Raw genomic sequence first — 12,208 nt, 5'->3', positions numbered from 1 at the left:
GAGAGCACTGAGAGACGACCTGTCAGTACGTTGTAACTGTGTAACCTTTGCTGCCTCTTGGCAAGGATTCCCTTGAAAAATAGTTTTTTAATCTCAATGGGACTTTCCTGGTAAAATAAAGGTAAAATTAAAAAAAATAAAAAATAGCAATGCTACAGTGACGACAACACCCTAGGATAAAACTCCAACAAACTTCAGTCCTGTTTATGTTGGGGACCACATACCAGTTCAGGTTAGTGCAAGGATTGTTAGGGTAAATAATGCAAGTGGTGTGCACAGACATTTCAGGCTGTAGGGAATCTCAGCAGCCTTCTCCCTCATAATAATTACCTTGGGGGAAATTACAATTGCACACAATCATTTTATTGTAAACAATAATATATCACAGTAATCATTTTAACACCACACTGACCATTTTATTCAGAACACCAGACACTGATCACTTTATTAGAAACACCAAATTCAGAGGTGGGGGACTCGGGTCACATGACTTGACTTTACTCTGACTTAAGCTGTGAAGTATCTGACTTAAATGAACACAGTAACACAGCTACATTATGTCTCAAAAATGTTTAAGATGTACACTTCATGGCATTGAGGAGCAGAAGGTTCCTCAGGATTGGATGGAGTCTGGATTCACATGTACGACATGTTTACATTGAAGAGTGGATGTACTGTATGCCTTGAGCAGCTGTCCTTGTATATACTGAGACGTGGCACCTGGACAATGGGAGACAGGGGGGGCATTTTTGGTCTTCTCTGTCAATCACTAGGTGGCTTCTAGACTGAAGATAGAATACCTAAAATGGGCAAATGTGAAGTATAGAATGATGATGTCATATAACCTAATATTTTGGGGGCAGAATTGTTCGGAGATTCGGCAGGAACACATTCTCCTGAGCTGCTGCGGCGCTGATGCCTGACTTGTAAGTTAACCAAATAAAATCCCTATGTTCGGTACGAGTCCTGTGTCAGAGGGGTTCCTTTCTACGCCATCAACTCATCACCTATCATTCGTAAGAAGAAGGAAACCTGACTAAAAAGACAGCCGCATATTTGAGGACTTGAAACTTGCTTGACTAACGTTGATAAAAGACTTGACTTCAGACTTGACTTAGACGATGTAAAATGACTTAGATGTAACTTTACTTATGGAATGTTTGCATTTTGCCATTACAATTTGTTTTTGTTTTTTGAAAAACATTGGTGTCTGCTTTGGCAGCCTTGCGGACAAACCTGGCAACACCAACATCACAACATGACTACCTCAAATCCCACAAAGGAAGGTGAGACAGGAAGTCAGTTGGTCAGTTTTAAGATAGTGCTAGTTAACATCTTGTTTGGTGAACCTTATATCAGTATTCTTTACATTTTAGCCTCTGTAGTTTTATTTTACTGATGTTAAATATCTTCCATATAGACTATGAAGCAGTCCTGACATTGTATCAGTAACAGAGTGTTACAGATAAAACTCTAGCAGTTCAAAATGACTGTCTTTTTTAGCACATTTAAATGTGGAATATCTGGGAAATCATTTAAAGCAGGGACTCGACTTGACTTGCTTGATTCTTGCAAGAATGACTTCGCACTTGCTTGAGACTTGAAGGTACAGACTTGAGACTTGTTGTGACTTGCATATGTTTGACTTCTGCCTTGACCGGGTGGGGTGAAAGGAAAAATGGGGAACAGAGGAGAGATGGGGGACTGAAAGGGGGAGAGAAAGGACAAGAGGGAGGTGAGGTAGAGATAGAAGAGAAAGACCAGGAGCAGATACACAACAATTGTATCAAGTTATAAGTTTAGGGAAGACAGTTCTGAATCAGTAATGACATGTTTATAGAAGTTCATAGAATATCATTTATACAAGCAGCAGCAGAGATTGTTGATAAAGAATTACACTGATATCAACTTTAATCATATCATAATAGTTATGATGATGATATGATAATATAATATCATCACCACTGTTATTGTTATTATTGTTAATATCATTCAGATTATGAATGATACTAATAAAAATAATACCCTCGAAACTGGATCTGGATCCTGCAGCCTGCAAGATGAGGACACAGCGAGAGACAGGAAAGTGAATTGTGAATTTACTTTTGTTTGCAATGAGGCATTATCATTTAAATGAACAAACTGGAATCTATCCAATTAGTATGATTAAACCAGCAGAGGGCAGTACCTGTGATCCCAATAGTCTGCTCCAGTCTCCGTAATAGAATATTATGATCAATGGTGTCAAATGCAGCACTAAGATCTAACAGGACAAGAAAAGAGACTAGATCATTATCTGAAGCCAAGATAAGTTATATACTTTAACTAGTGCTGTTTCTGTGCTGTGATGTAATCTAAAACCTGACTGGCAGGCCACTAATATGCAAGTATTAACATAATTGATTAGCAACTGCCTTTTTAAGATTTTAGAAAGGAAGGGAAGATATAGGTCGGTAGTTAGTTGGTCCAGGGTCGATTCTTTGAGAAGCAGTTTAAGAACTGTTACTTCAAAAATTTGCAGCACAAATACAGTTAATAAGGATAAAATAATTTGATTTAATATAGAGCTGTTTATTAAAGGAAAAACATCTTTAAACAGTTTGGTGGGGATAGGATCTAACTGACAGGTTGATGGTTTGGATGATGATACTAATGATGTTAACTCAGGGAAATCTATAGGGGACTGTCTAACTGTACACCTGGTGCTTCTAAAGCTTGTGTGCTAAAAAAATAATCAGTACCATATAGGAGGGAGGAAATAATCTTTTTTTTTCTCTCTAATTGATGTTATTCTATTCACAAAGAAGTTCATAAAGGCATCCACTGCTCAGTGTTAAAGGAATAGAAGGTTTAGTGGAGCAGTGACTCTGTGTCAGCCTGGCTACAGTGTTGAAATGAAACCTATGAATATTCTTATTTTCTTTAATTAAAGAAGAATAAAAGGCAGCTCTCACTTTATGTAGGGCTTTTTTTGTATGGTACAAAACCATCTTTCCAGGCTATATGAAATTCCTCTAGATTAGTGGAACGCCATTTTCTTTCTGATCTAATGACTTATTTTAATGTACACTATTGTTGCAAAAAGCTGGGATAAATTATAGATTGTGGTGAAACACAAAGATCAAGTAATTTTTTTTTCTTCTGTAATGTGGCTCTATTTTGACCCTCGGCTCTGTCTTCGATTGACAGCCAACTGCACACATCTGTGGCCTGTCTCTTGAGACAACTGCAGCTAATCATTGAGTGTTCATGCACTGGCTATGTTTATGTGATGAACAACAGCGTAAAGGAGTTGTTTCTAGCAGCAGATTAACTCAATGTAATGGGTGTTGCACAAGCCTGCTCAGACTATTATTGTTTATTATATTATTATTATTGTTTATTGTATTGTGCACATTCAGACTTAAAGGCGACATAGAATGCTTGTATCACACATATATGTTAGTTATGGAGGTCTACTTACATATATTAACTTGTTTTCATGATTAAAAACCTCCTAATCGCTGCAAACGAGCCGATCAAAATATCTCCTCACTGACGCTCTTGTCAGCCGCACTGTTTCAGACCAAACAGTTGCTGTTCCAGCCAACGAGAGCTTTCCTACTGTCCTGTGATTGGCCAGGTACCTGGAAGTGACGTAATAGATAGGCCAGCTCTCAGATACACAGCTCCCCCTCTGGCACGGCGGATGCTCTGCATCTCAGCAGCTACAACGAGACTAGTTCTTCTTCTTCTTCTGCGGTTGAATGTACGCAACCAGATGTGCCCGGACTAGTGCCCTCACCGGGAGGCGCTACGGTGGTGAGGATTTCTGATGACGACATCAAATTAAGGAAGTGTCGATCCGCTTCGCAGAGCCCAGGAAAACAATACAACACTATTTTCTCAGCAGTGGCTGAACTGTTTGTTCTGAAACTTTAGGGTTTCATAAACGAGGTAATGACGCAGATACACACACAAACGCAGCGTTAATTGGAGCTTCCGGTCTATGTCACCTTCAAACAGATGGTGTTTTCCAACCTGATGCTTTGCTTGGTTCTTTGGTTTAAGCATCATCTATTTTACTATACAATAAATACTACAGTTGCTAAAATTAGAGTTAGTTAACACATTCTGTCCTCTTGTCTCAGTGTAGTTCTGGATGGTCTTGGCAAGCATTTCATACATCCACATGCAAATGGAGACCAATAAGCATGTACGAAAAAATGCTGAGTGCAATCAAATGGTCAGCAATGCCACACAAATAATGCACCACATGAGACATAAACACTGTAGTGCTTTCCACACCACTCTCGCTTGTCCTCATCTGCCCAGTGCTGCCCTCTTGCCTGTAGTAGGCGTAAGAGAAAGCAATTTGTTTGAAGAAATTGAGGCATATGATGTCTGGCAAAATGTTTGGAGCATCCTCTGGCCCATCATAGCACTGCTTTCCTCAGTGGGTATGTCTACATTGTTGGTGATTGTGACTTGGTGATGTATTACAGCACTGTGAGCCAGTTTGACCTGGGAACACACACCTGCCGTGATGTGTCACCAATGTATTACTGGCAAAGCTATGTGAGCGTGACAGTGTTGAATGGATCCATGGGAGGCTATGATGACCACATTCGTTGCAGCAGTGCAGGGCACTACAGGCCCCAAACCCAACCAAGTGTGGTCTCATTGCACCCTTGACCTAGTGGAGGTGCCAAGCTAGCGCTACATTGAGTGAAGTGAGAGATATTACAAATAAAATTGAGAGGGAAGTATTATCTTTTGCAGTTATGTACACTTGAAAGTGGAATAGACGGGGGTGACAATTGTGTGTGTGTTGTATTACATGTATAATACAAAGTACAATAACCACAATTATAGTTAAATATTTCTGTATCATTTTATGTTGAAACAACCAGTTTTATTAGCCATCTGTCCTTTTCATTTTAGATTTATGGTGGTTATGATGGCGATGTGATCCTGTGGACAGCTGAATGTTACAACTCAGAGACTAACCAATAGATAGTGATTGCTCCCATGATTGAAGGGCAGTGTGGGGATTGAGTTGTTGTGCATGCAGGCTATCTCTACTGTATGTACCACGTACATGAAACACTGATGACACTCAAGTGATTTGGCACACAGTTGTTTTAAGCCGGTTAGACTGACATAGTGGCACATCAACATTGACGTTAGATTTACTGTATATCCTAAACTTTTATTGTCACAATCCTGTACCATAAACTTTGTTTTATTTCTTTGATTTATTTGGACTATGTGACTTTTTTACCTGCACTCACTTGTGAATTGTTGTCCTGCATTTGGGTCCAATATTACAACCTTGACATTACAATCTGAATAGTATGGACCCATCAGAGACTATACCCTTATGGACATTTTTTGTAAGCCTCATCTGGCCTCACTGCTGTCCAGCTCTCCGACTCCTGCCCCTTGTCTCTTGTTGGCAGTCTGGCTGACTGTTGGGACTATCATTTGTCTTATCGCTTGTCTTAGAGTTACTGATCTTTGGTTTCTCTCTGTAGATTTTGTGGATTTCCTATTTTGTTTTGACGCTTCCGGTTTGTTTGGATTCTCGCCCCTTGTCTTGTTTCATACCACTTCACCACTCTCTGGTACCTTATTACCTGCCCCACCTTAATAAGGTTCACCTGTGTTGTCTCTTCCCTCCTTGTGTGTATAAATACTCACACCTTTCCTTTGGTTCTTTGTTGTGTCAAGAATACACACTTTGTATGAGGATGAGAGATCACGGCAGAGGAACATGCTCGAGCAAGCAAAGGACATCGCTCTCACAGGAGACCACTGGACTTCTGTGAACAACGACAACTACGTGGGCGTCACAGCGCATTTTATTGATAAAGAGTGGACTCTGCAGTCATTTACACTAACTGAGTAAAACATCAGAGCAACACCATGCCGAGGAATGTGCTAACCATTTTCTGGATGTTGCAAACAAATGGAAAATCAAGGAAAAATGAACCACACTTGGCACTGAGAGTGCCCATAACATGGTTGTAGCCGCAAAGCTACTTCCATGTCCCCTGATAATGGAAACAAACTAGTCTGCCTCAGTAACTGGCTGAATGTAAAGAAGGACTAAGCTATTGTGGCATGACGTGGTGAGGTGTTGCGGCAACGCCACCTGCGGTAGTTTCACCCACAGGAAATTCTAAACTTTGAACGCTTGATGTTCATTAATAAGACACACAGGCTCAACAATACCACAGGGGCAAGAGATGGTCTCAATTTAAAGAAATATTTTATTAAACCAAAATCAGTAATTAAGAAAAGTTCCAACACACCAGTTACCCACAACAACAATAATAATAATAATAATAATAATAATCACATAAAATAAGCACCAAGCAAGAATAAAAATCAAGGGAAAGGGCTGGAGCTTACCAGATGGCAGGGACAAATCAAAAGTGGAAGGGTCCGTTACTTAAAACACCTGTGACACTGCACACACATCAAAAGCAAAAGGAAATCGTTAAGGGGACCACCACCAAGGATAGGACTGCCGCCTCTGGGCCACAGCACCTAACCAAAAACAAGAAACACATTCAAACCATGCCAATGGTGCTACACAGGACTGGTATGGAGGAAACCAAAATAATTAAGAATACCAAAAATACAAATAAACACAAAATAATACAAAGTAATAAACTACATATAGCACATTTAAACAATGTGTGTCCCTTAACACTGTCAGTCTCATCACCATTCACGTTAGCTCAGGGCGGGACATATCTATTAATAGATCACACGAGTTGGAGTCCCGACAGCGAGTCCTGACAGCATCCACAAATTAAACGGAGCCAAAACAGCAGCGCAGATCCAGGGAACAGTGGCTGAATACGGGCCAACAATGTATCACGGCCTCTGCGAGAACAGCACACATACTTTAGTGCTCAAATACATACAAATACCATCAACATCTTTAAACAATGAACTTATACATACCACTCTGCAATAACGCCCCAGAGAGACAAAGGAGTATTGATGCGTGCCAATCACCCAGCTACACCAAAACACATCAGAAATAATCAGCTGGGAACCGAGTGACAGAGCCGCTAAACCACAAACAATTGAGGACCTACCGAAAGAGAGCGGGAAAGCGCATCTAGGAAATGCTTCTGGCGGAGCGATGCGTCCCCCACGGCCCCAGCAGCCGATCGCGCTATAAAAACGGAGATCGCGTCACCAAACGCCCGCTTTATGCACACATGAACAATGGTAGACTGGCAAAGCGCGTTACCTGAACGGCAAGGATTGTGCGCCCACAACGGCCTCGCCAACACCCACACCGGTCACGCCGAACAGGTCACCGGAGGGAAACGGAAGAAAGAGAGGAGGGGCAGGTGTGTCTGCACCTATGTAAGGACGCATTCCACCGTCCCTCAATCAGTATGCCGTTTGCGTTGGCATAGTGCCATATAGTGGCAAGGAGGGAGACGACCTGTCACACCATGTTCTGAAATGTTTTATATTTGCACTTTGCACATGTGCAACTTTTTGAATGAACTGGCACAAAGATGGAACATACTGTATTTTTGTTGTTAACATTTATGTTACTAGTTCAAATGATCAATAATTTCCATTTCAGCTGATGTCTTATTTGATTGGCCTTGGTGGTTTTGATATGCAACCTGCACATTAACATGGACCTTGGTTCTGTTATTATTTCTATTCGAGAATATAAGAAAGATCTCTTTTTGTGTGCCAAATTTGTACTTCAAAGGAGGGGAAACTGTGTTTGAAGTTTAAAAAAAGCCATTGATTCTTCTTTCATTCCATGATTTTATATGAATAAATATATGTTATAAGGGTTATAGGTTTATTATATATTAGATTAATTACAGAATATTGTGCGATTTATTTGTAAATTTTTTTAATCGATTGACAACCCTAATAAATATATATAGCCAATTACAAAATGACTCAATCCGTTGCACTTATGCTATAGTAAAGGAGGTATGAAATAGCCAAATAGCACTGTTGTTTTTCTATTTTGCACTATTCCACAATGAAATCAGAATGTTTGAATCTGCCATGTGCCTTTCTATTTCTACTCAGATACATGTGTTTGATGAAAGACCCTATTAATCCAATCAATAAAAATATGATTTCACATTTCACTATCTTAGTATATATATATATATATATATATGTGTGTGTGTATATATATATATATATACACACGCACGCACACACAGACACACACACACACACAACGCGCTTACACAGGGTCCAACACACACTAAAATGTTATTTGTTGCTATTTTTACTGCTGCTGCTGCTGCTGCTGAGAGGAAGCTCAATGTGTGGATGAATGATGACTCAGATGATACAACTGATAAAAAAAAAGCAGATAAAAAAAGAGAGGACAGGGCCATGAACACTGATATACAAGCTACCAGTCGGAAGAAGCTCGACGAACATGGTGTCAGGTGAAGGTTACCCTGAAAAACAGGCCAAAGAAACTATCTATCTATCTATCTATCTATCTATCTATCTATCTATCTTGTACGTGTATATGTTCGCATTTTCCACATTCTCTGCAGTGCTGATCATTGTTGTGCCATCAGCTGTGAGAAAAGGCACCTTCATCAGTCCGTCTTCACATTTCTGTCGAAGAAAACCAATCAAAACAATTAATGTTATTATTCCTGCAGAAATAGGTTGTTTATTCTTACACAACAGTGATATGTAACATTCAAGCTTTGTGTTTGGTGCCAACAAGGTTCAGCATCAGCCTTCTCTCTATCATCAGACAATATCTGCCAATTCAACCAGTGGAGCAATAATGACAACAAACCATTACAAGAATACAAAAAAAGGGTAAACAACTGCTTATGAAGTTCATATCAGCAATTCACAAAGTATGATGATAGAGTTTCTGGGAACATTTGTATTGTTATCTGAATGTATAAGATAAGATAAAAAGCCTCAACAAAAGCTATGGGAAGGAACAGAATCTCTGTCATTCTTTAGCTAGTGTATCAGAAAGAAGAGCACTTAATAGTGTTTTCTGTAATGTAGAGAGTTTGTGAATAGCATCTCTGTGTACTTGCAATATCTCATGCAAACTGAATTTTGCTGTGGCCTGGTGCCAGTTGGAAAAATCCTCCTTTGACAAAATGCTCTTCCATCCGTCCATCTGAAGACACATTTTTTCCTTCACAGCCTGGAGGCACACAAAACAAAAATGCAGTCCATCTGTGCAATTGTGTGTGGTCTTCTCCCTTTACCAAACCAATGATGGTTGAAATGAACAGGAAACGTTTTTATCTCCATATCACTTCCCAAGAAAATTGTGGTTGCAATGCTGGCACAATGTGTTAAAATCTGTCCAAAAAAGTTCATACTGTCTTCTTTTTAATATCACTGAGCTTGAGTTTCATTCAGTCAGACAGAAAAATAAGGTTTTTGATTACCCTAACATGTTTTGACCACTTCCTGTGGTCTTCCTCAGAAGACATGTGATGTTACATGTGACATGTCTTGCTTCCTGTTTTATATGTTTCAGGGAGGCCATTGAGATCCGGAAGTCAGACAGCAGGGGGTGTCTAACAAAGCTGTACAAAACAGGAAGACACGTCACATGTAACATCACGTGACCCCTCTGAGGAAGACCACAGAAAGTGGTCAAAGCATGTCAAGGTCATCAAAAAATCTTATTTTTCTCTCTGACTGAATGAAACTCAAGCTCAATGTGTTCACATCTTGTGCCCACTTTGTCCCCTCCTCTCTGAACTGACACTCCCATGAAACTAGTCGACTTCTCCTCCTTGTGCTTGGGTTAAGCTAGTGCCCACTCCCTCATTATCTTGCACCTGCCCGGATATGCTGCTAGTTGCATTAGTTTCCTACAGAGCCGTGTGCTGTCCAGGGTGTAACCTGCCTATCGCAGCTGATGTCAGCTGAGATTGTGCAGCATCCTGCGAGCGGTAGATAATGGATGTTTTTTGACTCCAGATGTGAAAGAAAAATATTTTTTTTAGATTTGGTTACTTTGCCATTTAAAAATGATAATTGTGACAATGAAAACAGTTCATTTGTATGTAACATTTACTGTTAGAAAAAGGTCTGAGAGACCATTGGCCCCCGGAAATTTTCACATTATCAAATCTGGCCCTCGTTAAAAAAAGAACACAGGGTTACATGTCTTTTCCCCCTCGACCCCTCGACTACTCTGTTCATCAAGGATTGTCGTCTGGCAGTGCCAACACCCCGCACAAGACAATCCAGATTATTTTCACGTGTTGATATCACGCTGGTGGAATGACCTACCAAGCGCTACCAGAACAGAGGCGTCCCGAAATCTCCTTCTGCACTTTATCTTAGTGAGGTAAAGCACGAGGTAACACAAAATATTGCTAAGTAATTCAAAATGTTGCGAGGTAACCCAAAACTTATTTGCAAGGTAACTGAAAAATGATCCTTCCCCCAAAATAATCTCACCGTGTCCCATTAGGGGCTCTGTAGTTTCCTGCTCTATAAAAGTTTGTGAATTTTTAGCATTCACAATTTTTCCATATGTATCCTTGCGTCATAACAGTCTTGTGTAATTTACTGAATTGATCATTTCAAACAGATCCAGTCTGCATTAATACTGAAATAAAAATATAATTTGTCAATAGTATAACTGTTAAGTCCCAGATCATTAGGGGTGGAAGCGAAGCAACATAATTAGGGCAATCAGAGATGGCAGACTTCACCCCATTCACGCAATGTGTGTGTCTATCACAAATTCTAACAAGACTCTGTTGCTCATACTGCATACATACAAGTGCGGAATCACAGACAGACACCAAAAAACTATACTTCACTCCCACTACATGGGGGGAAGTAACAACCAAGATGTAATATGGTTTAACAAAGTAATTTATTTGACAAAGGAGTTGAAGGTAAGCTCACAAAATATTCTGGCAAACTACGAAAAATGGGCAGAGGATGCTGTTTAAACAAAACAAAAAGCAAATGAAAAAGGACTCTTCAAAGAGCTAAATAACTTATTAGTCAAATACAGGAATACAACCATACTTTAAATCAACTCTTCACTTTAAGGAAAACAAAAATTACAGGATGGAAAAGCATCACTAGTGTATCTAGACAAGAGAAATCAGTTTTTAGAAGCTAAGGACAAAGTACATGCCACTCAGCATTACTCAAATCAAAATCACAAACAAGATCACAAGCAAAATCAACTGCTACTCAGCATGAGGCGCTCTGACTCTCAGAGGTGACAGGTGAGGACTGGGAGACGGCTTCTTGTCTTGAGACAACTGGAGGTTCTGCTGCCGCACCAATCGCTGTCCAGTCGAGGGACCACACACATTAGTTTGCATACCTAACTCAAGGCTAAGTTAGGGAGGACGGTGCCCAGGGCCGTAACAATAACTACATTAATAATTACATTTAATTTTAAATTGTGGTATATCCCGCCTTTCGCCCTATATGTCAGCTGGGATTGGCACCACGAGCCCTGCGACCCTCATGGGGTTAGTGGCTGACAATGGATGGATGGAAAGAACAATTCTCTGGATTAAAGTACTATGTTGCTTAAATCTGTTCAGAACCAGCAAATTCAGAAAATCGGTTATGAAATCTGTTGCACGGCATCACTCACTGGTTTAGATGATGTCTTGAACATTAGTGTATTTTCCTCAGTATTAAAACTGACACTATCTCTTCTTAATAAAAAAGCACCCCAGCAGATATTAATAAAATATGTTACATCTAACCCTTTTTTTTGTTTTATTTCAGTAAAGCAACCTACTGTCAACAAGCATGCTTGTTTGCTATTTGCAGAAAAACTGAATAAAAAAAGCTACATTAAAATAATTAAACCATTAACATTGAAAACAATATATGTGGTTGCTAAATGCACTACAGTTATGCTCATAAAGTTGCAGACCAGATGTTGCGGGGTTTAGTAGGGATAGTGTGTGCGTGTGTGTGTGTGTGTGTGTGTGTGTGTACTTATGTGGGTGTTAAAAATGATTCAGGAGTGCAGTGGAAATATTCCAAACCTGCTCAGAAAAAAAGCTGAGGCAGGATGTTTACCCGTCAAAGCCAAGTACACACATTATGCTGACAATCAAGAGTTACTCTGCCAGGAGGAAGAAAACCTACTCAGTGCTCATCATTAAGTCAACTATGCTAATTAGCACTCGATTCATGTTTTTATCAGTTCTACTACCAGGGATGC

The 12,208-nt window shown here is 39.9% G+C and overlaps 1 long non-coding RNA gene across 1 annotated transcript; it reads right to left on the bottom strand.

The window, feature by feature from the left end:
* Nucleotides 1-6,358: 6,358 nt before the first annotated feature.
* On the bottom strand, nucleotides 6,359-7,325 carry LOC131459973 (uncharacterized). The gene is made up of 4 exons (XR_009240308.1): nucleotides 7,253-7,325; nucleotides 7,095-7,174; nucleotides 6,958-7,015; nucleotides 6,359-6,876 (listed from the first exon to the last, which is right to left on the bottom strand). It is a non-coding gene; the product is annotated as an uncharacterized LOC131459973 (long non-coding RNA).
* Between the last annotated feature and the right edge of the window lie 4,883 nt (nucleotides 7,326-12,208).

The sequence above is a fragment of the Solea solea genome, chromosome 5 (assembly GCF_958295425.1).
Source record: "Solea solea chromosome 5, fSolSol10.1, whole genome shotgun sequence".
Lineage (NCBI taxonomy): Eukaryota > Metazoa > Chordata > Actinopteri > Pleuronectiformes > Soleidae > Solea > Solea solea.
Note: the sequence above shows the minus strand (reverse complement) of the source record. Positions and strands in the feature narration are given on the sequence as shown.